The sequence below is a fragment of the Schistocerca piceifrons genome, chromosome 8 (assembly GCF_021461385.2).
Source record: "Schistocerca piceifrons isolate TAMUIC-IGC-003096 chromosome 8, iqSchPice1.1, whole genome shotgun sequence".
Lineage (NCBI taxonomy): Eukaryota > Metazoa > Arthropoda > Insecta > Orthoptera > Acrididae > Schistocerca > Schistocerca piceifrons.
In genome coordinates, this window is record NC_060145.1 from 455,317,596 (window position 1) to 455,344,568 (window position 26,973).

Here is a 26,973-nt window from a genome sequence, read left to right on the forward strand (position 1 = left end):
CATAATATAAAAATAATTAAACATCAAGCTGTGACTTACCAAACAACTAATTATTTCTGCAGTCGTCCACTGTACGTAGATACATTCAGTGTGAAGAATGCTATGTGCTCAGCACTAGCAATTTTCTTCTAGATTATGTCGCCGCCCCCACATATCTGTTGTCAACCTGCTAACAAAAGATAATGTAATCATTAGCGCACTTGTAAGTCATCAGTGTGTGTAATTTTGTCTGTATTCTCACAGCATAATATAAAAATAATTAAACATCGAGCTGTGACTTACCAAAAAGCTAATTACTTCTGCAGTCGTCCACTGTACGTTGATACATTCGGTGTGAAGAATGATATGTTCACAGCACTAGCAAATTCCATATACATAATGTCGCCGCTCCCACATATCTGTTGTCAACCTGCTAACAACAGAAAATGTTATCATTAGCCCACTCGAAAGTCATCAGAGTGTGTAATTTTGTCTGTATTCTCAACGCATAATATAAAAATAATTAAACATCGAGCTTTAACTTACCAAAAAACTAATTATTTCTGCCGTCGTCCACTGTACGTAGATACATACGGTGTGAAGAATGCTATGTGCACAGCACTAGCAATTTTCTTCTAGATTATGTCGCCACTCCCACATATCTGTTGTCAACCTGCTAACAACAGAAACTGTTATCATTAGCGCACATGTAAGTCATCAGTGTGTGTAATTTTATCTCTATTCTCAAAGCATAATATAAAAATAATTAAACATCGAGCTGTGACTTACCAAACAACTAATTATTTCTGCAGTCGTCCACTGTACGTAGATACATTCGGTGTGAAGAATGCTATGTGCACAGCACTAGCAATTTTCTTCTAGATTATGTCGCCGCCCCCACATATCTGCTGTCAACCTGCTAACAAAAGAAAATGTTATAATTAGCGCACTTGTAAGTCATCAGATTGTGTAATTTTGTCTGTATTCTCAAAGCATAATATAAAAATAATTAAACATCGAGCTGTGACTTACAAAAAAACTAATTATTTCTGCGGTCGTCCACTGTACGTAGTTACAGTCGGTGTGAAGAATGATATGTTCACAGCACTAGTAAATTCCATTTAGATAATGTCGCCGCTCCCACATATCTGTTGTTAACCTGCTAACAATAGAAAATGTTATCATTAGCCCACTCGAAAGTCGTCAGATTGTGTAATTTAGTCTGTATTCTCAAAGCATAATATAAAAATAATTAAAGACCGAGCTGTTACTTACCAAAAAAACTAATTATTTATGCAGTCGTCCACTGTACGTAGATACATTCGGTGTGAAGGATGCTATGTGCAGAGCACTAGCAATTTTCTTCTCGATTATGTCGCCACTCCCACATATCTGTTGTCAACCTGCTAACAAAAGAAAATGTTATCATTAGCGCACTTGTAAGTCATCAGTGTGTGTAATTTTGTCTGTATTTTCAAAGCATAATATAAAAATTATTAAAAATCGACCTGTGACTCACCAAAAAACTATATACTTCTGCAGTCGTCCACTGTACGTAGATACATTCAGTGTGAAGAATGCTATGTGCTCAGGACTAGCAATTTTCTTCTAGATTATGTCGCCGCCCCCACATATCTGTTGTCAACCTGCTAACAAAAGAAAATGTTATCATTAGAGCACATGTAAGTCATTAGTGTGTGTAATTTTGTCTGTATTCTCAAAGCATAATATAAAAATAATAAAACATCGAGCTGTGACTTACCAAAAAACTAATTATTTCTGCAGTCGTCCACTGTACGTAGATACATTCGGTGTGAAGAATGCTATGTGCACACCACTAGCAATTTTCTTCTAGATTATGTCGCCGCCCCCACATATCTGTTGTCAACCTGCTAACAAAAGAAAATGTTATCATTAGCATACTCGAAAGTCATCAGATTGTGTAATTTTGTCTGTATTCTCAAAGCATAATATAAAAATAATTAAAGATCGAGCTGTTAATTACCAAAAAACTAGATATTTCTGCAGTCGTCCACTGTACGTAGATACATTCGGTGTGAAGATTGCTACGTGCACAGCACTAGCAAAATATCTTCTAGATTATGTCGCCGCCCCCACATATCTGTTGTCCACCTGCTAACAAAAGAAAATGTTATCATTAGCTCACTTGTAAGTCATCAGATTGTGTAATTTTGTCTGTATTCTAAAACCATAATATAAAAACAATTAAACATCGAGCTGTTACTTACCAAAAAACTAATTATTTCTGCAGTCGTCCACTGTACGTAGATACATTCGGTGTGAAGAATGCTATGTGCACAGCACTAGCAATTTTCTTCTAGATTATGTCGCCGCCCCCACATATCTGTTGTCAACCTGCTAGCAAAAGAATATGTTATCATTAGCGCACTTGTAAGTCATCAGATTGTGTAATTTTGTCTGTATTCTCAAAGCATAATATAAAAATAATAAAACATCGAGCTGTTACTTACCAAAAAACTAATTATTTCTGCAGTCGTCCACTGTACGTAGTTACAGTCGGTGTGAAGAATGCTATGTGAACCGCACTACCGATTTTCTTCTCTATTATGTCGCCGCCTCCACATATCTGTTGTCAACCTGCTAGCAAAAGAAAATGTTATCATTAGCGGACTTGTAAGTCATCAGATTGTGTAATTTTGTCTGTATTCATAAAGCATAATATAAAAATAATTAAACATCGAGCTGTTACTTACAAAAAAACTAATTATTTCTGCAGTTGTCCACTGTACGTAGATACATTCGGTGTGAAGAATGCTATGTGCAGCACTAGCTATTTTCTTCTAGATTACGTCGCCGCCCCCACATATCAGTTGTCAACCTGCTAACAAAAGAAAATGTTTTCATTAGCGCACTTGTAAGTCATAAGATTGTGTAATTTTGTCTGTATTCTCAAAGCATAATATAAAAATAATTAATCATCGAGCTGTTACTTACCAAAAAACTAATTCTTTCAGCAGTCGTCCACTGTACGTAGGTACATTCGGTGTGAAGAATGCTATGTTCACAGCACTAGCAATTTTCTTCTAGATTATGTCGCCGCCCCCACATATCTGTTGTCAACCTGCTAACAAAAAAAATGTTATCATTAGCGCACTTGTAAGTCATCAGATTTTGTAATTTTGTCTGTATTCTCAAAGCATAATATAAAAATAATTAAACATCGAGCTGTTACTTAACAAAAAACTAATTTTTTCTGCAGTCGTCCACTGTACGTAGATACATTCTGTGTGAAGAATGATATGTTCACAGCACTAGTAAATTCCATTTAGATAATGTCGCCGCTCCCACATATCTGTTGTTAACCTGCTAACAATAGAAAATGTTATCATTAGCCCACTCGAAAGTCATCAGATTGTGTAATTTAGTCTGTATTCTCAAAGCATAATATAAAAATAATTAAACATCGAGCTGTTACTTACCAAAAAACTAATTTTTTCTGCAGTCGTCCACTGTACGTAGATACATTCTGTGTGAAGAATGCTATGTGCTCAGCACTAGCAATTTTCTTCTAGATTATGTCGCCGCTCCCCCACATATCTGTTGTCAACCTGCTAACAAAAGTAAATGTTATCATTAGCGCACTTGTAAGTCATCAGTGTGTGTAATTTTGTCTGTGTTCTCAAAGCATAATATAAAAATAATTAAACATCGAGCCGTGACTTACCAAAAAATTAATTATTTCTGCAGTCGTCCACTGTACGTAGATACATTCGGTGTAAAAATGATATGTTCACAGCACTAGCAAATTCCATCTAGATAATGTCGCCGCTCCCACATATCTGTTGTCAACCTGCTAACAATAGTAAATGTTATCATTAGCCCACTCGAAAGTCATCAGATTGTGTAATTTTGTCTGTTTTCTCAAAGCATAATATAAAAATAATTAAAGATCGAGCTGTTACTTACCAAAAAAGCTAATTATTTATGCAGTCGTCCACTGTACGTAGATACATTCGGTGTGAAGGATGCTATGTGCAGAGCACTAGCAATTTTCTTCTCGATTATGTCGCCGCCCCCACATATCTGTTGTCAACCTGCTAACAAAAGAAAATGTTATCATTAGCTCACTTGTAAGTCATCAGATTGTGTAATTTTGTCTGTATTCTAAAATCATAATATAAAAACAATTAAACATCGAGCTGTTACTTACCAAAAAACTAATTATTTCTGCAGTCGTCCACTGTACGTAGATACATTCGGTGTGAAGAATGCTATGTGCACAGCACTAGCAATTTTCTTCTAGATTATGTCGCCGCCCCCACATATCTGATGTCAACCTGCTAAAAAAAGAAAATGTTATCATTAGCGCACTTGTAAGTCATCAGATTGTGTAATTTTGTCTGTATTCTCAAAGCATAATATAAAAATAATTAAACATCGAGCTGTGACTTACCAAAAAACTAATTATTTCTGCGGTCGTCCACTGTACGTAGTTACAGTCGGTGTGAAGAATCTATGTGCACCGCACTAGCGATTTCCTTCTAGATTATGTCGCCGCCCCCACATATCTGTTGTCAACCTGCTAACAAAAGAAAATGTTATCATTAGCGCACTTGTAAGTCATAAGATTGTGTAATTTTGTCTGTATTCTCAAAGCATAATATAAAAATAATTAAACATCGAGCTGTTACTTACCAAAAAACTAATTCTTTCAGCAGTCGTCCACTGTACGTAGGTACATTCGGTGTGAAGAATGCTATGTGCACAGCACTAGCAATTTTCTTCTAGATTATGTCGCCGCCCCCACATATCTTTTGTCAACCTGCTAGCAAGAGAATATGTTATCATTAGCGCACTTGTAAGTCTTCAGATTGTGTAATTTTGTCTGTATTCTTAAAGCATAATATAAAAAAAATAAAACATCGAGCTGTTACTTACCAAAAAACTAATTATTTCTGCAGTCGTCCACTGTACGTAGTTACAGTCGGTGTGAAGAATGCTATGTGAACCGCACTACCGATTTTCTTCTCTATTATGTCGCCGCCTCCACATATCTGTTGTCAACCTGCTAGCAAAAGAAAATGTTATCATTAGCGCAGTTGTAAGTCATCAGATTGTGTAATTTTGTCTGTATTCATAAAGCATAATATAAAAATAATTAAACATCGAGCTTTTACTTACCAAAAAACTAATTATTTCTGCAGTCGTCCACTGTACGTAGATACATTCAGTGTGAAGAATGCTATGTGCTCAGCACTAGCAATTTCCTTCTAGATTATGTCGCCGCCCCCACATATCTGTTGTCAACCTACTAACAAAAGAAAATGTTATTATTAGCGCACTTGTAAGTCATCAGAGTGTGTAATTTTGTCTGTTTTCTCAAAGCATAATATAAAAATAATTAAACATCGAGCTGTGACTAACCAAAAAACTAATTATTTCTGCAGTCGTCCACTGTACGTAGATACATTCGGCGTGAAGAATGATATGTTCACAGCACAAGCAAATTCCATCTAGATAATGTCGCCGCTCCCACATATCTGTAGTCAACCTTCTAACAATAGTAAATGTTATCATTAGCCCACTCGAAAGTCATCAGATTGTGTAATTTTGTCTGTATTCTCAAAGCATAATATAAAAATAATTAAACATCGAGCTGTTACTTACCAAAAAACTAATTATTTCTGCCGTCGTCCACTGTACGTAGATACATACGGTGTGAAGAATGCTATGTGCACAGCACTAGCAATTTTCTTCTAGATTATGTCGCCACTCCCACATATCTGTTGTCAACCTGCTAACAAAAGAAACTGTTATCATTAGCGCACATGTAAGTCATCAGTGTGTGTAATTTTGTCTCTATTCTCAAAGCATAATATAAAAATAATTAAACATCGAGCTGTGACTTACCAAAAAACTAATTATTTCTGCAGTCGTCCACAGTACGTAGATACATTAATTGTGAAGAATGCTATGTGCACAGCACTAGCAATTTTCTTCTAGATTATGTCGCCGCCCCCACATATCTGCTGTCAACCTGCTAACAAAAGAAAATGTTATAATTAGCGCACTTGTAAGTCATCAGATTGTGTAATTTTGTCTGTATTCTCAAAGCATAATATTAAAATAATTAAACATCGAGCTGTGACTTACCAAAAAACTAATTATTTCTGCAGTCGTCCACTGTACGTAGATACATTCGGTGTGAAGAATGATATGTTCACAGCACTAGCAAATTCCATCTAGATAATGTAGCCGCCCCACATATCCGTTGTCAACCTGCTAACAATAGAAAATCTTATCATTAGCCCACCCGGAAGTCATCAGATTGAGTAATTTTGTCTGTATTCTCAAAGCATAATACAAAAATAATTAAAGATCGAGCTGTTACTTACCAAAAAACTAATTATTTCTGCAGTCGTCGACTGTACGTAGATACATTCTGTGTGAAGAATGCTATGTGCACAGCACTAGCAATTTTCTTCTAGATTATGTCGCCGCCCCCAAATATCTGTTGTCAACCTGCTAACAAACGAATATGTTATCATTAGCGCACTTGCAAGTCATCAGTGTGTGTAATTTTGTCTGTATTCTCAAAGCATAATATAAAAATAATTAAACATCGATCTGTGACTTACCAAAAAACTAATTATTTCTGCAGTCGTCCACTGTACGTAGATACATTCGGTGTGAAGAATGCTATGTGCACAGCACTAGCAATTTTCTTCTAGATTATGTCGCCGCCCCCACATATCTGTTGTCAACCTGCTAACAAAAGAAAATGTTATCATTAGCGCACTTGTAAGTCATCTGATTTTGTAATTTTGTCTGTATTCTGAAAGCTTAATATAAAAATAATAAAACATCGAGTTGTTACTTACCAAAAAACTAATTATTTCTGCAGTACGTCCACTGTACGTAGTTACAGTCGGTGTGAAGATTGCTATGTGAACCGCACTAGCGATTTTCTTCTCTATTATGTCGCCGCTCTCACATATCTGTTGTCAACCCGCTAACAAGGCAAAATGTTATCATTAGCCGACACGAAAGTCATCAGATTGTGTAATTTTGTCTGTATTCTTAAAGCATAATACAAAAATAATTAAACATCGAACTGTTACTTACCAAAGAACTAATTATTTCTGCGGTCGTCCACTGTGCGTAGATACATTCGGTGTGAAAAATGCTATGTGCACAGCACTAGCAATTTTCTTCTAGATTTTGTCGCCGCTCCCACATATCTGTTGTCAACCTGCTAAAAAAGCAAAATGTTATCATTAGCCCACTTGAAAGTCATCAGATTGTGTAATATTGTCTGTATTCTTAAAGCATAATATAAAAATCATTAAAAATCGAGCTGTTACTTACCAAAAAACTAATTATTTCTGCAGTCGTCCCCTGTACGTAGATCCATTCGGTGTGAAGAATGCTATTTGCACAGCACTAGCAATTTTCTTCTAGATTATGTCGCCGCCCCCACATATCTGTTGTCAACCTGCTAACAAAAGAAAAGTTATCATTAGCCCACTCGAAAGTCATCAGATTGTGTAATTTTGTCTATATTCTTAAAGCATAATATAAAAATAATTAAACATCGAGCTGTTACTTACCAAAAAACTAATTATTTCCGCAGTCGTCCACTGTACGTAGATACATTCTTTGTGAAGAATATTATGTGCACACCACGAGCGATTTTCATCTAGATTATGTCGCCGCCCCCACGTATTTGTAGTCAACCTGCTAACAGAAGATAGTGTTATCATTAGCCCACTCGTAAGTTATCAGATTGTGTAGTTTTAACTGAATTCTTAAAGCATTAGTTAAAAATAGTTAAACATCGAGCTATTACTTAGCAAAAAACTAATTATTTCTGCAGTCGTCCACTGTACGTAGATACATTCGTTGTGAAGAATACTATGTTCACAGCACTAGCAATTTTCATCTAGATTATGTCGCCGCTCCCACATACCTGATGTCAACCTGCAAACGAAACAAATTGTCCTCATTGGCCAACTCGATAGTCATCAGATTGTGTAAATTTGTCTGTATTTTTAAAGCATAATATAAAAATAATTAAAAATCGTGCTGCTACTCCCAAAATAACTAATTATTTCTGCAGTCGTCCACTGCACGTAGATACATTCGGTGTGAAGAATGATATGTTCACAGCACTAGCAAATTCCATTTAGATAATGTCGCCGCTCCCACATATCTGTTGTCAACCTGCTAGCAAAAGAGAATGTAAAAAAAGCGTACTCATACGTCATCAGATTGTGTAATTTTACCTGTATTCTTAAAGCATAATACAAAAATAGTTAAACATCGAGCTGTTACTTACCAAAAAACTAAATATTTCTACAGTCGTCCAGTGTACGTAGATATATTCGGTGTGAAGAATTCTATGTGAACAGCACTAGCGATTTTCTTCTAGATTACGTCGCCGCACAAACATATCTGTTGTCAACCTGCTAACAAAAGGAAATGTAAAAAAAAGTGTACTCATACGTCATCAGATTGTGTAATTTTATCTGTATTCTTAAAGCATAATATAAAAATAATTAAACATCGAGCTGTTACTTACCTAAAAACTAAATATTTCTACTGTCGTCTACTGTACGTAGATACATTCGGTGTGAAGAACGTTATGTGCACAGCACTAGCAATTTTCTTCTAGATTATGTCGCCGCCCCCACATATCTGTTGTCAACCTGGTAACAAAAGAATTTGTTATCATTAGCGCACTCGTAACTCATTAGATTGTGTTATTTTGTCTGTATTCTGAAAGCAGAATTTAAAAATAATTAAACATCGTGCTGTTAGTTACGAAAACCTAATTATTTCTGCAGTCGTCCACTGTACGTAGATACATTCGGTGTGAAGAATGCTATGTGCACAGCACTAGCAATTTTCTTCTAGATTATGTCGCCGCCCCCACATATCTGTTGTCAACCTGCTAACAAAACAAAATGTTATCATTAGCGCACTTGCAAGTCATCAGTGTGTGTAATTTTGTCTGTATTCTCAAAGCACAATATAAAAATAATTAAACATCAAGCTGTGACTTACCAAACAACTAATTCTTTCTGCAGTCGTCCACTGTACGTAGATACATTCGGTGTGAAGAATGCTATGTGCACAGAACTAGCAATTTTCTTCTAGATTATGTCGCCGCCCCCACATATCAGTTGTCAACCTGCTATCAAAAGAAAATGTTATCATTAGCGCCCTTGTAAGTCATCAGTGTGTGTAATTTTGTCTGTATTCTCAAAGCATAATACAAAAATAATTAAACATCAAGCTGTGACTTACCAAACAACTAATTATTTCTGCAGTCGTCCACTGTACGTAGATACATTCAGTGTGAAGAATGCTATGTGCTCAGCACTAGCTATTTTCTTCTAGATTATGTCGCCGCCCCCACATATCTGTTGTCAACCTGCTAACAAAAGATAATGTAATCATTAGCGCACTTGTAAGTCATCAGTGTGTGTAATTTTGTCTGTATTCTCACAGCATAATATAAAAATAATTAAACATCGAGCTGTGACTTACCAAAAAGCTAATTACTTCTGCAGTCGTCCACTGTACGTTGATACATTCGGTGTGAAGAATGATATGTTCACAGCACTAGCAAATTCCATCTACATAATGTCGCCGCTCCCACATATCTGTTGTCAACCTGCTAACAACAGAAAATGTTATCATTAGCCCACTCGAAAGTCATCAGAGTGTGTAATTTTGTCTGTATTCTCAACGCATAATATAAAAATAATTAAACATCGAGCTTTAACTTACCAAAAAACTAATTATTTCTGCCGTCGTCCACTGTACGTAGATACATACGGTGTGAAGAATGCTATGTGCACAGCACTAGCAATTTTCTTCTAGATTATGTCGCCACTCCCACATATCTGTTGTCAACCTGCTAACAACAGAAACTGTTATCATTAGCGCACATGTAAGTCATCAGTGTGTGTAATTTTATCTCTATTCTCAAAGCATAATATAAAAATAATTAAACATCGAGCTGTGACTTACCAAACAACTAATTATTTCTGCAGTCGTCCACTGTACGTAGATACATTCGGTGTGAAGAATGCTATGTGCACAGCACTAGCAATTTTCTTCTAGATTATGTCGCCGCCCCCACATATCTGCTGTCAACCTGCTAACAAAAGAAAATGTTATAATTAGCGCACTTGTAAGTCATCAGATTGTGTAATTTTGTCTGTATTCTCAAAGCATAATATAAAAATAATTAAACATCGAGCTGTGACTTACCAAAAAACTAATTATTTCTGCAGTCGTCCACTGTACGTAGATACATCCGGTGTGAAGAATGATATGTTCACAGCACTAGCAAATTCCATCTAGATAATGTAGCCGCTCCCACATATCTGTTGTCAACCTGCTAACAATAGAAAATGTTATCATTAGCCCACTCGAAAGTCATCAGAGTGTGTAATTTTGTCTGTATTCTCAAAGCATAATATAAAAATAATTAAAGATCGAGCTGTTACTTACCAAAAAACTAATTATTTCTGCAGTCGTCGACTGTACGTAGATACATTCTGTGTGAAGAATGCTACGTGCACAGCACTAGCAATTTTCTTCTAGATTATGTCGCCGCCCCCAAATATCTGTTGTCAACCTGCTAACAAACGAATATGTTATCATTAGCGCACTTGTAAGTCATCAGTGTGTGTAATTTTGTCTGTATTCTCAAAGCATAATATAAAAATAATTATACATCGAGCTGTGACTTACCAAAAAACTAATTATTTCTGCAGTCGTCCACTGTACGTAGATACATTCCGTGTGAAGAATGCTATGTGCACAGCACTAGCAATTTTCTTCTAGATTATGTCGCCGCCCCCACATATCCGTTGTCAACCTGCTAACAAAAGAAAATGTTATCATTAGCGCACTTGTAAGTCATCAGATTTTGTAATTTTGTCTGTATTCTAAAAGCTTAACATAAAAATAATTAAACATCGAGCTGGTACTTACCAAAAAACTAGTTATTTCTGCAGTCTTCCACTGTACGTTCTTACAGTCGGTGTGAAGAATGCTATGTGCACCGCACTAGCGATTTTCTTCTAGATTACGTCGCCGCCCCCACATATCTGTTGTCAACCTGCTAGCAAAAGAATATGTTATCATTAGCGCACTTGTAAGTCATCAGATTGTGTAATTTTGTCTGTATTCTCAAAGAATAATATAAAAATAATTAAACATCGAGCTGTTACTTACCAAAAAACTAATTATATCTGCGGTCGTCCACTGTGCGTAGATACATTCGGTATGAAGAATGATATGTTCACAGCACTAGCAAATTCCACCTAGATAATGTCGCCGCTCCCACATATCTGTTGTCAACCTGCTAACAATAGAAAAAGTTATCATTAGCCCACTCGAAAGTCATCAAAATATGTAATTTTGTCTGTATTCTCAAAGGATAATATAAAAATAATTAAACATCGAGCTGTTACTTACCAAAAAACTAATTATTTCTTCAGTCGTCCACTGTACGTAGATACACTCGGTGTGAAGAATGATATGTTCACAGCACTAGCAAATTCCATCTAGAAAATGTCGCCGCTCTTACATATCTGTTGTCAACCTGCTAACAATAGAAAATGTTATCATTAGCCCACTCGAAAGTCATCAGATTGTGTAATTTTGTCTGTGTTCTCCAAGCATAATATAAAAATAATTAAACATCGAGCTGTGACTTACCTAAAAACGAATTATTTCTGCAGTCGTCGACTGTACGTAGATACATTCGGTGTGAAGAATGCTATGTGCACAGCACTAGCAATTTTCTTCTAGATTATGTCGCCGCCCCAACATATCTGTTGTCAACCTGCTAACAAAAGAAAATGTTATCAATAGCGCACTTGCAAGTCATCAGATTGTGTAATTTTGTCTGTATTCTCAAAGCATAATATAAAAATAATGAAACATCGAGCTGTGACTTACCAAAAAACTAATTATTTCTGCAGTCGTCCACTGTACGTAGTTACAGTCGGTGTGAAGAATGCTATGTGCACCGCACTAGCGATTTTCTTCTAGATAATGTCGCCGCCAAAACATATCTGTTGTCAACCTGCTAGCAAAAGAATATGTTATCATTAGCGCACTTGTAAGTCATCAGATTGAGTAATTTTGTCTGTATTCTCAAAGCATAATATAAAAATAATTAAACATCGAGCTGTTACTTACCAAAAAACTAATTATTTCTGCAGTCGTCCACTGTACGTAGATACATTCGGTGTGAAGAATGCTATGTGCACAGCACTAGCAATTTTCTTCTAGATTATGTCGCCGCCCCCACATATCTGTTGTCAACCTGCTAACAAAAGAAAATGTTATCATTAGCGCACTTGTAAGTCATCAGATTGTGTAATTTTGTCTGTATTCTCAAAGCATAATATAAAAATAATTAAACATCGAGCTGTGACTTACCAAAAAACTAATTATTTCTGCAGTCGCCCACTGTACGTAGTTACAGTCGGTGTGAAGAATGCTTTGTGCTCCGCACTAGCGATTTTCTTCTAGATTATGTCGCCGCCCCCACATATCTGTTGTCAACCTGCTAGCAAAAGAATATGTTATCATTAGCGCACTTGTAAGTCATCAGATTGTGTAATTTTGTCTGTATTCTCAAAGCATAACATAAAAATAATTAAACATCGAGCTGTTACTTACCAAAAAACTAATTCTTTCAGCAGTCGTCCACTGTAAGTAGATACATTCGGTGTGAAGAATGCTATGTGCACAGCACTAGCAATTTTCTTCTAGATTATGTCGCCGCCCCTACATATCTGTTGTCAACCTGCTAACAAAAGAAAATGTTATCATTAGCGCACTTGTAAGTCATCAGATTGTGTAATTTTGTCTGTATTCTCAAAGCATAATATAAAAATAATTAAACATCGAGCTGTGACTTACCAAAAAACTAATTATTTCTGCAGTCGTCCACTGTACGTAGTTACAGTCGGTGTGAATAATGCTATGTGCACCGCACTAGCGATTTTCTTCTAGATTATGTCGCCGCCCCCACATATCTGTTGTCAACCTGCTAGCAAAAGAATATGTTATCATTGGCGCACTTGTAAGTCATCAGATTGTGTAATTTTGTCTGTATTCTCAAAGCATAATATAAAAATAATAAAACATCGAGCTGTTACTTACCAAGAAACTGATTATTTCTGCAGTCGTCCACTGTACGTAGATACATTCGGTGTGAAGAATACTATGTGCACAGCACTAGCGATTTTCATCTAGATTATGTCGCCGCCCCAACATATCTGTTGTCAACCTGCTAACAAAAGAAAATGTAAAAAAAAGCGTACTCATACGTCATCAGATTGTGTTATTTTATCTGTATTCTTAAAGCACAATATAAAAATAATTAAACATCGAGCTGTTACTTACCAAAAAACTAATTATTTCTGCAGTCGTCCACTGGACGTAGATACATTCGGTGTGAAGAATGCTATGTGCACAGCACTAGCGATTTTCTTCTAGATTATGTCGCTGCTCCCACATATCTGTTGTCAACCTGCTCACAAAACAGAATGTTAGTATTAGCCCACTCGAAAGTCATCATATTGAGTAAATTTGTCTGTATTCTTAAAGCATAACATAAAATCAATTAAACATCGAGCTGTTACTTTCCAAATAACTATTTATTTGTGCAGTCGTCCACTGTACGTAGATACATTCGGTGTGAAGAATACTATGTGCACAGCACTAGCGATTTTCATCTAGATTATGTCGCCGCCCCCATATATCTGTTGTCAACCTGCTAACAAAAGAAAATGTAAAAAAAAGCGTACTCATACGTCATCAGATTGTGTTATTTTATCTGTATTCTTAAAGCACAATATAAAAATAATTAAACATCGAGCTGTGACTTACCAAAAAACTAATTATTTCGGCAGTCGTCCACTGTACGTAGTTACATTCGGTGTGAAGAATGCTACGTGCAAAGCACCAGCGGTTTTCTTCTAGATTATGTTACCGCCCCCACGTATCTGTAGTCAACCTGCTAGCAAAAGAAATTGTTATCATTAGCGCACTCGTAAGTCATCAGATTGTGTAGTTTTAACTGTATTCTTAAAGCATAATATAAAAATAGTTAAACATCGAGCTGTTAGTTACCAAAAAACTAATTGTTTCTGCAGTCGTCCACTGCACGTCGATACATTCGGTGTGAAGAATACTAAGTGCACAGCACTAGCGATTTTCATCTAGATTATGTCGCCGCCCCCACATATCTGTTGTCATCCTGCTAACAAAAGAAATTGTCATCATTAGCGCACTCGTAAGTCATCAGATTGTGTAATTTTGTCTGTATTTTTGAAGCATAAAATAAAAACAATTAAACATCGAGCTGTCACTTACCAAACAGCTAATTATTTCTGCAGTCGTCCACTGTACGTTGATCCTTGCGGTGTGAAGAATGCTGCGTGCACAGCACTAGCGATTTTCATCTAGATTATGTCGCCGCCCCCACATATCTGTAGTCAAGCTGCTAACAAATGAAAATGTAAACATTAGCGAACTCGTAAGTCACCAGATTGTGTATATTTATCCTTATTCTTAAAGCACAGTATAAAATTAATTCAACACCGATCTGTTAATAACCAAAAGACTAATTATTTCTGCAGTCGTCCCCTGTACGTAGATACATTCGGTGTGAAGAATGCTATGTACACAGCAGTAGCCATTTTCTTCTAGATTATGTCGCCGCCCCCACATATCTGCTGTCAACCTGCTACCAAAAGAAAAAGTTATCATTAGCGCACTCGTAAGTCATCAGATTGTGTAATTTTGTCTGTATTCTTAAAGCATAATATAAAAATATTTCAACATCGAGCTGTTACTTACCGGAAAACTAATTATTTCTGCAGTCGTCCCCTGTACGTAGATACATTCGGTGTGAAGAATGCTATGTGCACAGCAGTAGCGATTTTCTTCTAGATTATGTCGCCGCTCCCACATATCTGCTGTCAACCTGCTAACAAAAGAAAATATAGTCATTAGCGCACTCGTAAGTCATCAGATTGTGTAATTTTGTCTGTATTCTTACAGCATAAATTAAAAAATTATTAAACATCGAGTTGTAACTTACCAAAAATCTAATTATTTCTCCAATCGTCCACTGTACGTAGACACATTCGGTATGTAGAATGCTATGTGCACAGCACTAGCGATTTCATCTAGATTGTGTCGCCGCCCCCACATATCTGTTGCCAACCTGCTAACAAAAGAAAATGTAGAAAAAAGCGTACTTATACGTCACCAGATTCTGTAATTTTATCTGTATTCTTAGAGCATAATATAAAAATAATTAAACATCGAGCTGTTACTTACCAAAAAACTAAATATTTCTACAGTCGTCCCCAGTACGTAGATACATACGGTGTGAAGAACACTATGTGCACAGCACTAGCGATTTTCTTCTAGATTATGTCGCCGCCCCCACATATCTGTTGCCAGCTGGTAACAAAAGAATTTGTTATCTTTAGCGCACTCGTAAGTCATTAGATTGTGTTATTTTGTCTGTATTCTTAAAGCAGAATATAAAAATAATTAAACATCGTGCTGTTAGTTACGAAAAGCTAATTATTTCTGCAGTCGTGCACTGTACGTAGATACATTCGGTGTGATGAATACTATGTGCACAGTCCTACGAATTTTCATCTAGATTATGTCGCCGCCCCCACATATCTGTTGTCAACCAGCTAACAAAAGATAATGTAAAAAAAAGCGTACTCATACGTCATCAGATTGTGTAATTTCTTACGTATACTTAAAGCATAATTTAAAAATAATTAAACATCGAGCTGTTACTTACCAAAAAACTAATTATTTCTGCAGTCGGCCACTGTACGTCGATACATTCGCTGTAAAAAATGCTATGTGCTCAGCACTAGCGATTTTCTTGTAGATTTTGTCGCCGCCCTTACATATCTGTTGTGAACCTGATAAAAGAAAATGTTATCAATAGCGCAGTCGTAAGTCACCAGATTGTGTATTTTGTCTGTATTCGTAAAGAATAATATAAAATGAATTAAACATCGAGCTGTTTCTTACAAAAAACATAATTATTTCAGCAGTCGTCCACGGTAGGTAGATACATACGGTGTATGAATGCTATGTGCACACAACTAGCAATTTTCATCTACATTATGCCGCCGCTATCACTTATCTGTGGTCAACCTGCTAACGAAAGAAAATGTAAACATTAGCCCACTCGAAAATCATCAGATTGTGTAATTTTGTCTGTATTCTCAAAGCATAATATAAAAATAATTAAACATCGAGCTGTTACTTACCAAAAAAATAAACATTTCTGCAATCGTCCACGGTAGGTAGATACATTCGATGTGAAGAACGCAATGTGCACAGCACTAGCAATTTTCATCTACATTATGCCGCCGCTATCACATATCTGTGGGCAACCTGTTAACGAAAGAAAATACATACATTAGCCCACTCGAAAATCATCAGATTGTGTAATTTTGTCTGTGATCTTCAAGCATAAGATAAAAATAATTAAACGTCGGGCTGGTACTTACCAAAAAACTAATTATTTCTGCAGTCGTCCACTGTACGTAGATACTTTCGGTGTGAAGAATGCTATGTGCACAGCACTAGCTATTTTCTTCTAGATTATGTCGCCGCCCCCACATATCTGTTGTCATCCTACTAACAAATGAAAATGTAAACATTGGCGCACTCGTAAGTCATCAGATTGTGTAATTTCGTATGAATTCCAAAAGCATAATTAAAAAATAATTAAACAACAAACTGTTACTTACCAAAAACTAATTATTTCTGCAGTCGGCCACAGTACGTCGATACATTCGGTGTAAAGAATGCTATGTGCTCAGCACTAGCGATTTTCTTCCAGATTTTGTCGCCGCCCCCACATATTTGTTGTGAACCTGAAAAAAGAAAATGTTAGCAATAGTACAGACGTAAGTCATCAGATTGTGTAATTTTGTCTGTGTTCTTAAAGCATAAGATAAAAATAATTAAACATCGAGCTGGTACTTACTAGAAAACTAATTATTTCTGCAGTCGTCCACTGTGAAAAATACTATGTGCACAGCACTAGCGATTTTCATCTAGAATATGTCGCCGCCCCCACATATCTGTAGTCAACCTGCTAACAAAAGAAAATGTAAAAAAATGCGTACTCATACGTCATCAGATTGTGTAATTTTATCTGTATTCTTAAAGCATAATATAAAAATAATTAAACATCGAGATGTTACTTACCAGAAAACTAAATTTTTCTACAGTCGTCCATTGTACGTAGATACATTCGGTATGAAGAATGATATGTGCACAGTACTAGCGATTTTCTTCTAGATTATGTCACCGCTCCCACATATCTGTTGTCAACCTGCTAACAAAAGGAAATGTAAAAAAAAGCGCACTCAAACGTCATCAGATTGTGTAATTTTATCTGTATTCTGAAAGCATAATATAAAAATAATTAAACATCGAGCTGTTACTTACCAAAAAACTAAATATTTCTACAGTTGTCCACTGTACGTACATACATTCGGTGTGAAGAATACTATGTGCACACTACTAGCGATTTTTATCTAGATTATGTCGCCGCCCCCACATATCTGTTGTCAACCTGCTAACAAAAGGAGATGTTATCATTAGCGCACTCGTAAGTCATCAGATCGTGTAATTTTGTCTGTATTTTTGAAGCATAACATAAAAATAATTAAACATCGAGCTGTTACTTACCAAAAAACTAAATATTTGTACAGTCGTCCACTGTACGTAGATACATTCGGTGTGAAGAATACTATGTGCACAGCACTAGCGATTTTCATCTAGATTATGTCGCCGCCCCCACATATCTGTTGTCAACCTGCTAACAAAAGGAGATGTTATCATTAGCGCACACGTAAGTCATCAGATCGTGTAATTTTGTCTATATTCTTAAAGCATAATATAAAAATAATTAAACATCGAGCTGTTACTTACCAAAAAACTAAATATTTCTACAGTCGTCCACTGTACGTAGATACATTCGGTGTGAAGAATACTATGTGCACAGCACTAGCGATTTTCATCTAGGTTATGTCGCCGCCCCCACATATCTGTTGTCAACCTGCTAACAAAAGGAGATGTTATCATTAGCACACACGTAAGTCATCAGATCGTGTAATTTGGTCTGTATTCTTAAAGCATAATACAAAAATAATTAAACAATGAGCTGTTACCTACCAAATAACTAAATATTTCTACAGTCGTCCACTGTACGTAGATACATTCGGTGTGCAGAATACTAAATGCACAGCACTAGCGATTTTCTTCTAGATTATGTCGCCGCCCCCACATATCTGTTGTCAACCTGCTAACAAAAGAATTTGTTATCATTAGCGCACTCGTAAGTCATCAGATTGTGTTGTTTTGTCTGTATTCTTAAAGCATAATATAAAAGTAATTCAACATCGAGCTGTTAGTTACGAAAAAACTAATTATTTCTGCAGTCGTCCACGGTACGTAGATACATTCGGTGTGAAGAATACAATGTGCACGGCACTAGCGATTTTCTTCTAGATTATGTCGCCGCCCCCACATAACTGTTGTCAACCTGATAACAAAACAAAATGTTATCAATAGCCCACTCGAAAATCATCAGATTGTGTAAATTGGTCTGTATTCTTAAAGCATAATATAAAAATAATTAAACATCGAGATGTTACTTACCAAAAAACTAATTATTTATACAATCGTCCACGGTACGTAGATACATTCGGTGTGAAGAATACTATGTGCACAGCACTATCGATTTTCATCTAGATTATGTCGCCGCCCCCACATATCTGTTGCCAACCTGCTAACAAAAGAATTTGTTATCATTAGCGCACTCGTAAGTCATCAGATTGTGTAATTTTGTCTGTATTCTTAAAGCATAATATAAAAATAATTCAACATCGAGCTGTTACTTACCAAAAAACTAATTATTTCTGCAGTTGTCCACTGCACGTCGATACATTCGGTGTGAAGAAAGCTATGTGCACAGCACTAGCAATTTTCTTCTAGATTATGTCGCGGCCCCAGCATATCTGTTGTCAACCTGCTAACAAAAGGAAATGATATCATTAGCGGACTCGTAGGTCATCAGATTGCGTAATTTTGTCTGTATTCTTAAAGCATAATATAAAAATAATTAAACATCGAGCTGTTATTTACCAAAAAACTAATTATTTCTGCAGTCGTCCACTGTTCGTAGATACATTCGGTGTGAAGAATGCTATGTGCACAGCACTAGATATTTTCTTCTAGATTATGTCGCCGCCCCCACATATCTACTGTCAACCTGCTAACAAAAGAATTTGTTATCATTAGCGTACTCGTAAGTCATCAGATTGTGTTATTTTGCCTGTATTCTTAAAGCATAATATAAAAATAATTAAACATCGTGCTGTTAGTTACGAAAACACTAATTATTTATGCAGTAGTCCACTGTACGTAGATACATTCGGTGTGAAGAATACTATGTGCACAGCAATAGCGATTTTCTTCTAGATTATGTCGCCCCCCCACATATCTGCTGTCAACCTGATAACAAAACAAAATGTTATCAGTAGCTCACTCGAAAATCTTCAGATTGTGTAAATTTGTCTGTATTCTCAAAGCATAATATAAAAATAATTAAACATCGTGCTGTTAATTACCAAACAACTGATTATTTCTACAGTCGTCCACGGTACGTAGATACATTCGGTGTGAAGAATGCTATGTGCACAACACTAGCGATTTTCTTCTAGATTATGTCGCCGCCCCCACATATCTGTTGTCAACCTGCTAACACAAGGAAATATTATCATTAGGGCACTTGTAAGTCATTAGATTGTGTAATTTTGTCTGTATTCTTAAAGCATAATATAAAAAATTATTAAACATCGAGTTGTTACTTACCAAAAAATTAATTATTTCTGCAGTCGTCCACTGTACGTAGATACACTCGGTGTGAAGAATGCTATGAGCACAGCACTAGAGATTTTCTTCTAGATTATGTCGCCGCCAGCACATATCCGTTGTCAACCTGCTAACAAAAGAATTTGTTATCATTAGCGCACTCGTAAGTCATCAGATTGTGTTATTTTGTCTGTATTCTCAAAGCATAATATAAAAATAATTCAACATCGAGCTGTTACGAAAAAACTAATTATTTCTGCAGTCCTCCACGGTACGTAGATACATTCGGTGTGAAGAATACTATGTGCACAGTACTATCGATTTTCTTCTAGATTATGTCGGTGCCCCCACATATTTGTTGTCTACCTGCTGACAAAAGAATTTGTTATCATTAGCGCACTCGTAAGTCATCAGATTGTGATACTTTGTCTGTATTCTTAAAGCATAATATAAAAATAATTAAACATCGAATTGTTACTTACCAAATAACTTATTATTTCTGCAGTCGTCCACGTTACGTAGATACATTCGGTGGGAAGAATGCTATGTGCACAGCACTAGCGATTTTCTTCTAGATTATGTCGCCGCCCCCACATATCTCTTGTCAACCTGCTAACAAATAGAAATGTTATCATTAGGGCATTTGTAAGTCATCGGATTGTGTAATTTTGTCTGTATTCTTAAAGCATTATATAAAAAATTATTAAACATCGAGTTGTTACTTACCAAACACTAATTATTACTGCAGTCGTCCACTGAACGTAGATACATCCGGTGTGAATATTGCTATGTGCACAGCACTATCCATTTTCTTCTAGATTACGTCGCTGCCCCCACATATCTGTGTTCAACCTGATAACAAAACAAAATTGTATCAATAGCCCACTCGAAAATCATCAGATTGTGTAAATTTGTCTGTATTCTTAAAGCATGATATAAAAATAATTAAACATCGAGCTCTGACTTACCAAAAAACTAATAATTTCTACAGTCTTCCACGGCACGTAGATACATTCGGTGTGAAGAATGCTATGTGCACAGCACTTGCGATTTTCTTCTAGATTATGTCGCCGCCCCCACATATCTGTTGTCAACCTGCTAACAAAAGGAAATATTATCATTAGGGCACTTGTAAGTCATCAGATTGTGTAATTTTGCCTGTATTCATAAAGCATAATATAAAAATTTATTAAACATTGAGTTGTTACTTACCAAAAAACTAATTATTTCTGCAGTCGTCCACTGAACGTAGATACATTCGGAGTGAAGATTGCTATGTGCACAGCACTAGCGATTTTCTTCTAGATTATGTCGCCGCTACCACATATCTGTTGTCAACCTGCTAACGAAAGAATTTGTCATCATTAGCGCACTCGTTAGTCATCAGATTGTGTTATTTTGTCTGTATTCTTAAAGCAGAATATAAAAATAATTAAACATCGTGCTGTTAGTTCCGAAAAAACTAATTATTTCTGCAGTCGTCCGCTCTACGTAGATACATTCGGTGTGAAGAATACTATGTGCACAGCACTAGCGATTTTCATCTAGATTATGTCGCCGCCCCCACATGTCTGTTGTCAACCTGCTAACAAAAGAAAATGTAAACATTAGCGTACTCATACGTCATCAGATTGTGTAAATTTGTCTGTATTCTTAAAGCAGAATATAAAAATAATTAAACATCGAGCGGTTACTTATTAAAAAACTAAATATTTCTACAGTCGTCCACTGTGCGTAGATACATTCGGTGTGAAGAATGCTATGTGCACAGCACTAGCGATTTCTTCTAGATTATGTCGCCGCTCCCACATATCTGATGTCAACCTGCGAACAAAAGAATTTGTTATCATTAGCGCACACGTAAGTCATGAGATTGAGTTATTTTCTCTGTATTCTTAAAGCAGAATGAAAAAATAATTAAACATGGTGCTGTTAGTTACGAAAAAACTAATTATTTCTGCAGTCGTCCACTGTACGTAGATACACTCGGTGTGAAGAATACTATGTGCACAGCACTAGCGATTTTCATCTAGATTATGTCGCCGCCCCCACATATCTGTTGTCAAACTGCGAACAAAAGCAAAAGTAAACATTAGCGTACTCATACGTCATCAGATTGTGTAATTCTATCTGTATTCTTAAAGCATAATATAAAAATAATTAAACATCGAGCTGTTACTTACCAAAAAACTAATTATTTCTGCAATCGTCCACTGTACGTAGATACATTCGGTGTGATGAATACTATGTGCACAGCACTAGCGATTTTCTTCTAGATTATGTCGCCGCCGCCACATATCTGTTGTCAACATGCTAACAAAAGAATTTGTCATCATTAGCGCACTCGTAAGTCATCAGATTGTGTTATTTTCTCCGTATTCTTAAAGCAGATAAAAAAAATAATTAAACATCGTGCTGTTAGTTACGAAAAAACTAATTATTTCTGCAGTCGTCCACTGTACGTAGATACATTCGGTGTGAAGAATACTATGTGCACAGCACTAGCGATTTTCATCTAGATTATGTCGCCGCCTCCACATATCGGTTGTCAACCTGCTAACAAAAGAAAATGTAAACATTAGCGTACTCATACGTCATCAGATTGTGTAATTTTATCTGTATTTCTAAACCATAATATAAAAATAATTAAACATCGAGCTGTTACTTACCAAAAAACTAATTATTTCTGCAGTCGTGCACTGTACGTAGATACATTCGGTGTGAAGAATGCTATGTGCACAACACTAGCGATTTTTTTTCTATATTATGTCGCCGCCCCCACATATCTGTTGTCAACCTGCTAACAAAAGAATTTGTTATCATTAGCGCACTCGTAAGTCATCAGATTGTGTTATTTTGTCTGTATTCTTAAAGCAAAATATAAAAATAATTAAACATCGTGCTGTTAGTTACGAAAAAACTAATTATTTCCGCAGTCGTCCACTGTACGTAGATACATTCGGTGTGAAGAATACTATGTGCACAGCACTAGCGATTTTCATCTAGATTTTGTCGCCGCCCCCACATATCTGTTGTCAACCTGCTAACAAAAGAAAATGTAAACATTAGCGTACTCATACGTCATCAGATTGTGTAATTTTTTCTTTATTCTTAAATCATAATATAAAAATAATTAAACATCGAGCTGTTACTTACCAAAAAACTAATTATTTCTGCAGTCGTCCACTGTATGTAGATACATTCTTTGTAAAGAATGCTATGTGCACAGCACTAGCGATTTTCTTCTAGATTATGTCGCCGCCCCCACATATCTGTTGTCAACCTGCTAACAGAAGAATTTGTTATCATTAGCGCAGTCGTAAGTCCTCATATTGTGTTATTTTCTCTGTATTCTTAAAGCAGATCATAAAAATAACTAAACATCGTGCTGTTAGTTACGAAAAAACTAATTATTTCTGCAGTCGCTCACTGTACGTAGATACATTCGGTGTGAAGAATACTATGTGCACAGCAGTAGCGATTTTCATCTAGATTATGTCGCCGCCCCCACATATCTGTTGCCAACCTGCTATCAAAAGAAAATGTAAACATTAGCGTACTCATACGTCATCAGATTGTGTAATTTTATCTGTATTCTTAAAGCAGAATATAAAAATAATTAAACATCGTGCTGTTAGTTACGAAAAAACAAATTATTTCTGCAGTCGTCCACTGTACGTAGACACATTCGGTGTGAAGAATGCTACGTGCACAGCACTAGCGATTTTCTTCTAGATTATGTCGCCGCCCCCACATATCTGTTGTCAACCTGATAACAAAACAAAATTTTATCATTAGCCCACTCGAAAATCATCATATTGTGTAAATTTGTCTGTATTCTTAAAGCATAATATAGAAATAATTAAACATCGAGCTGTTACTTACGAAAAAACTAATTATTTCTACAGTCGTCCACGGTACGTAGATACATTCGGTGTGAAGAATGCTATGTGCACAGCACTAGCAATTTTCATCTAGATTATGCCGCCGCTATCACGTATCTGTGGTCAACCTGCTAACGAAAGAAAATGTAAACGTTAGCCCACTCGAAAATCATCTGATTGTGTAATTTGGTCTGTTATCTTAAAGCATAATATAAAAATAATTAAACATCGAGCTGTTGCTTACCAAAAACTAATTATTTCTGCAGTCGTCCACTGTACGTAGATATATTCGATGTGAAGAATGCTACGTGCACAGCACTAGCGATTTTCTTCTAGAATATGTCGCCGCTGCCATACATCTCCAGTCAACCTGCAAACGAAAGAAAATTTAAACATTAGCGCACTGTAATGTTACCAGGATGTGTAATTTTATCTTTATTCTTAACGTATAATATAAAAGTTATTCAACATCGAGCTGTTACTTAGCAAAAGACTAATTATTCATGCCGTCATCCACTGACCGTAAATACTTTCGTCGTGAAGAATGCTATGTGCGCAGCAATAGCGATTTTCTTCTTGAATATGTCGCAGCTGCCCCACATCTCTTGTCAACCTGCTAAAGAATGAAAATGGATACCTGAGTGCACACCAAAGTCAGTGGAATGTTTATTTCTCATTTGTATTCTTAAAGCATAATATAAAAATATTAAAACATCGAACAGTTACTTATCGAAAAACTAATTACTCACGCAGCCGTCCACTGTACGTAGATACATTCGGTGTGAAGAATGCCTTGTGCACAGACCGCTCGGCTAATCCTCCGCGGTGAATGATAATCGGATTGATTAAATGCATTCCATATAAAATTGATTAAATGCATTTTATACAAAACTATTCATGCACCAGTTAAGTGTTACTAAATGCACAGACGACATTCTGTTCCATCACCAGGATGTTTACAAATTAGTCATAAGCTTGTCCCATAATAAATTATAAATGTAAATCTGACTAGAGGCTTACTATGGACTTACTGTATCAATGACACACAGCTAGCTTGCTATCTTTTTGAGTCACTACAACAAACAGGAATAGTATTTCAGCTACCGTGTGGATGCTGCCATGGGTGATCGCGATATTTTCACTGTCGTGAAAGCGACAGAGCACGAAAACTGCATTCACATTGTGCGCATATTTGTTGTTACATCTAATCCAAAAGCAACAAACTTAGCACAAGCATTTCTTCATATTGCCGAAGAAGACACATCACAAAGTTGCGTGACTATCTCTGAGCACAAACAGAACTGATCAGGCGTCGGTCTAATATTGCGCCAAGAAAGTTGAAAATCTCGTACCTTTAGGACGAGGAAACTTTCTGCTGGACGCTGGGAACCGAAAATAAAATCCTCTGTTACTGGTCTCTAACTGGGTGTATCGAATTAGCATCAGTATGTAAGGCAGATCAAACAAGCATGCATCGTAACTGTTGGTTTATACTCGTATACGCCTTTCAAAGAGCAATTATTTGTCGCGGGAAAACAAAGTGTAAATAGTACGTGGCGGTAAAAACAATCTCGCAGCGAAAGTATCGGTCGACCTGAATTTTGAGACGAGCTCAAATAAAAACTGATACAATGTATTGTTCTGCAAATAGCAGCTCCGCTTGCCCTAAACCTGTATGTTTACAGAAATATTCTCTCAGTTATTTCCAGCGATTAACAAGACGCTAATTATAAATGTCTATTATTCAGTATTCTAACTTGTGATTCCTACGGAGGGCGAATTACGTACAACGTTTCCCGTATTGTGTTTCGTATCCTGGGATAAGGAGTGTTTCAGCTGACAAACAAACAACGTTAGTTCACATAAACGGAACACGCGTGCAGCAGATTCTGGCAGCTACTATTTTGACTAAGGAATCGCTCTTTCATTTGTTCTATGCAGTTAAAAAAAATTGTTCAAATGGCTCTGAGTACTATGGGACTTTACTGCTGTGGTCATCAGTCCCCTAGAACTTAGAACTACTTAAGCTTAACTAACTTAAGGACATCACGCACATCCATGCCCGAGGCAGGATTCGAACCTGCAACCGTAGCGGTCGCGCAGTCCCGGACTGTAGCGCCTAGAATCGCTGGGCCACTCCGGCCGGCTCTATGCAGTTCATCACACATGATAGTGCATCAAACTGAGCCTCCTTGTTGCCGCTATTCAGTTGCTGTTACGCTTAGCTTATTCAGTTCATTTGGTGACTGCTTCTTGCATGTGTGTACTGTGAACATTTTACCGATTACGGGACTCGAGACGATAATATAGAACAAAGAACTTCACGGTGCAGCTTGAAATTTACAGCTGACAGATCGTCATACAACTAGATAAACATGCACACAAAAGAACCGTTTATTTTACTTTACCTTTGTTGCAGTCCGCATTATTCACACCTGACATTTTTCTGATTTGTTTGCCAAACTGTACCTCAATAACTTCAAATGACTCTTAGTGCCGGTCTACTAATGGCTCTTATTGATTTCCTGACCTTCATGCTCAATGTATGTGCTGTGTTGTAATTACTTGACCTCTAAATCTATATGAACATCTGCAGACATAATCCGAAAGCCAACGTATGGTGCGTGGCGGAGGGTGCCCTGTACCATTAGCAGTCGTTTCCTATCCAGTTCCACTCGCAAACAGAGCTATGCAACAGTGACTATATGCCCACGTACTAGGCCTAACCTCCTCTAATCTTGTCTTTATGGTCCTTATTCGAAATGTACGTTGGCGGCAGTAGAATCGTTCTGCAGTCAGCCTCAAATGCCAGTTTTCTAAATTTTGTCAATAGCGCTCCTCGAAAAGAACTTCAGCTTCCTCCAGCGATTCCCATTTGAGTTCCCGAAACATCTCTGTAATACTTGCGTGTTATTCGAACCTATCAGTAACAAATCTAGCAGTCTGCCTCTGAACTCGTTCGATGTCTTTCTTCAATGCGGCCTGGTACAGATCCCAGACACTAGAACAGTACTGAACAGTGAGTCGCGCTAGTGTCCTGTATGCGGTCTGCTTCACAGATAAACCACACTTTCATAAAATTCTGCCAATAAACCCAAGTCGACCATTCGTCTTCCACACAACAATTCTTACATGCTCACTCCATTTCATATTGCTT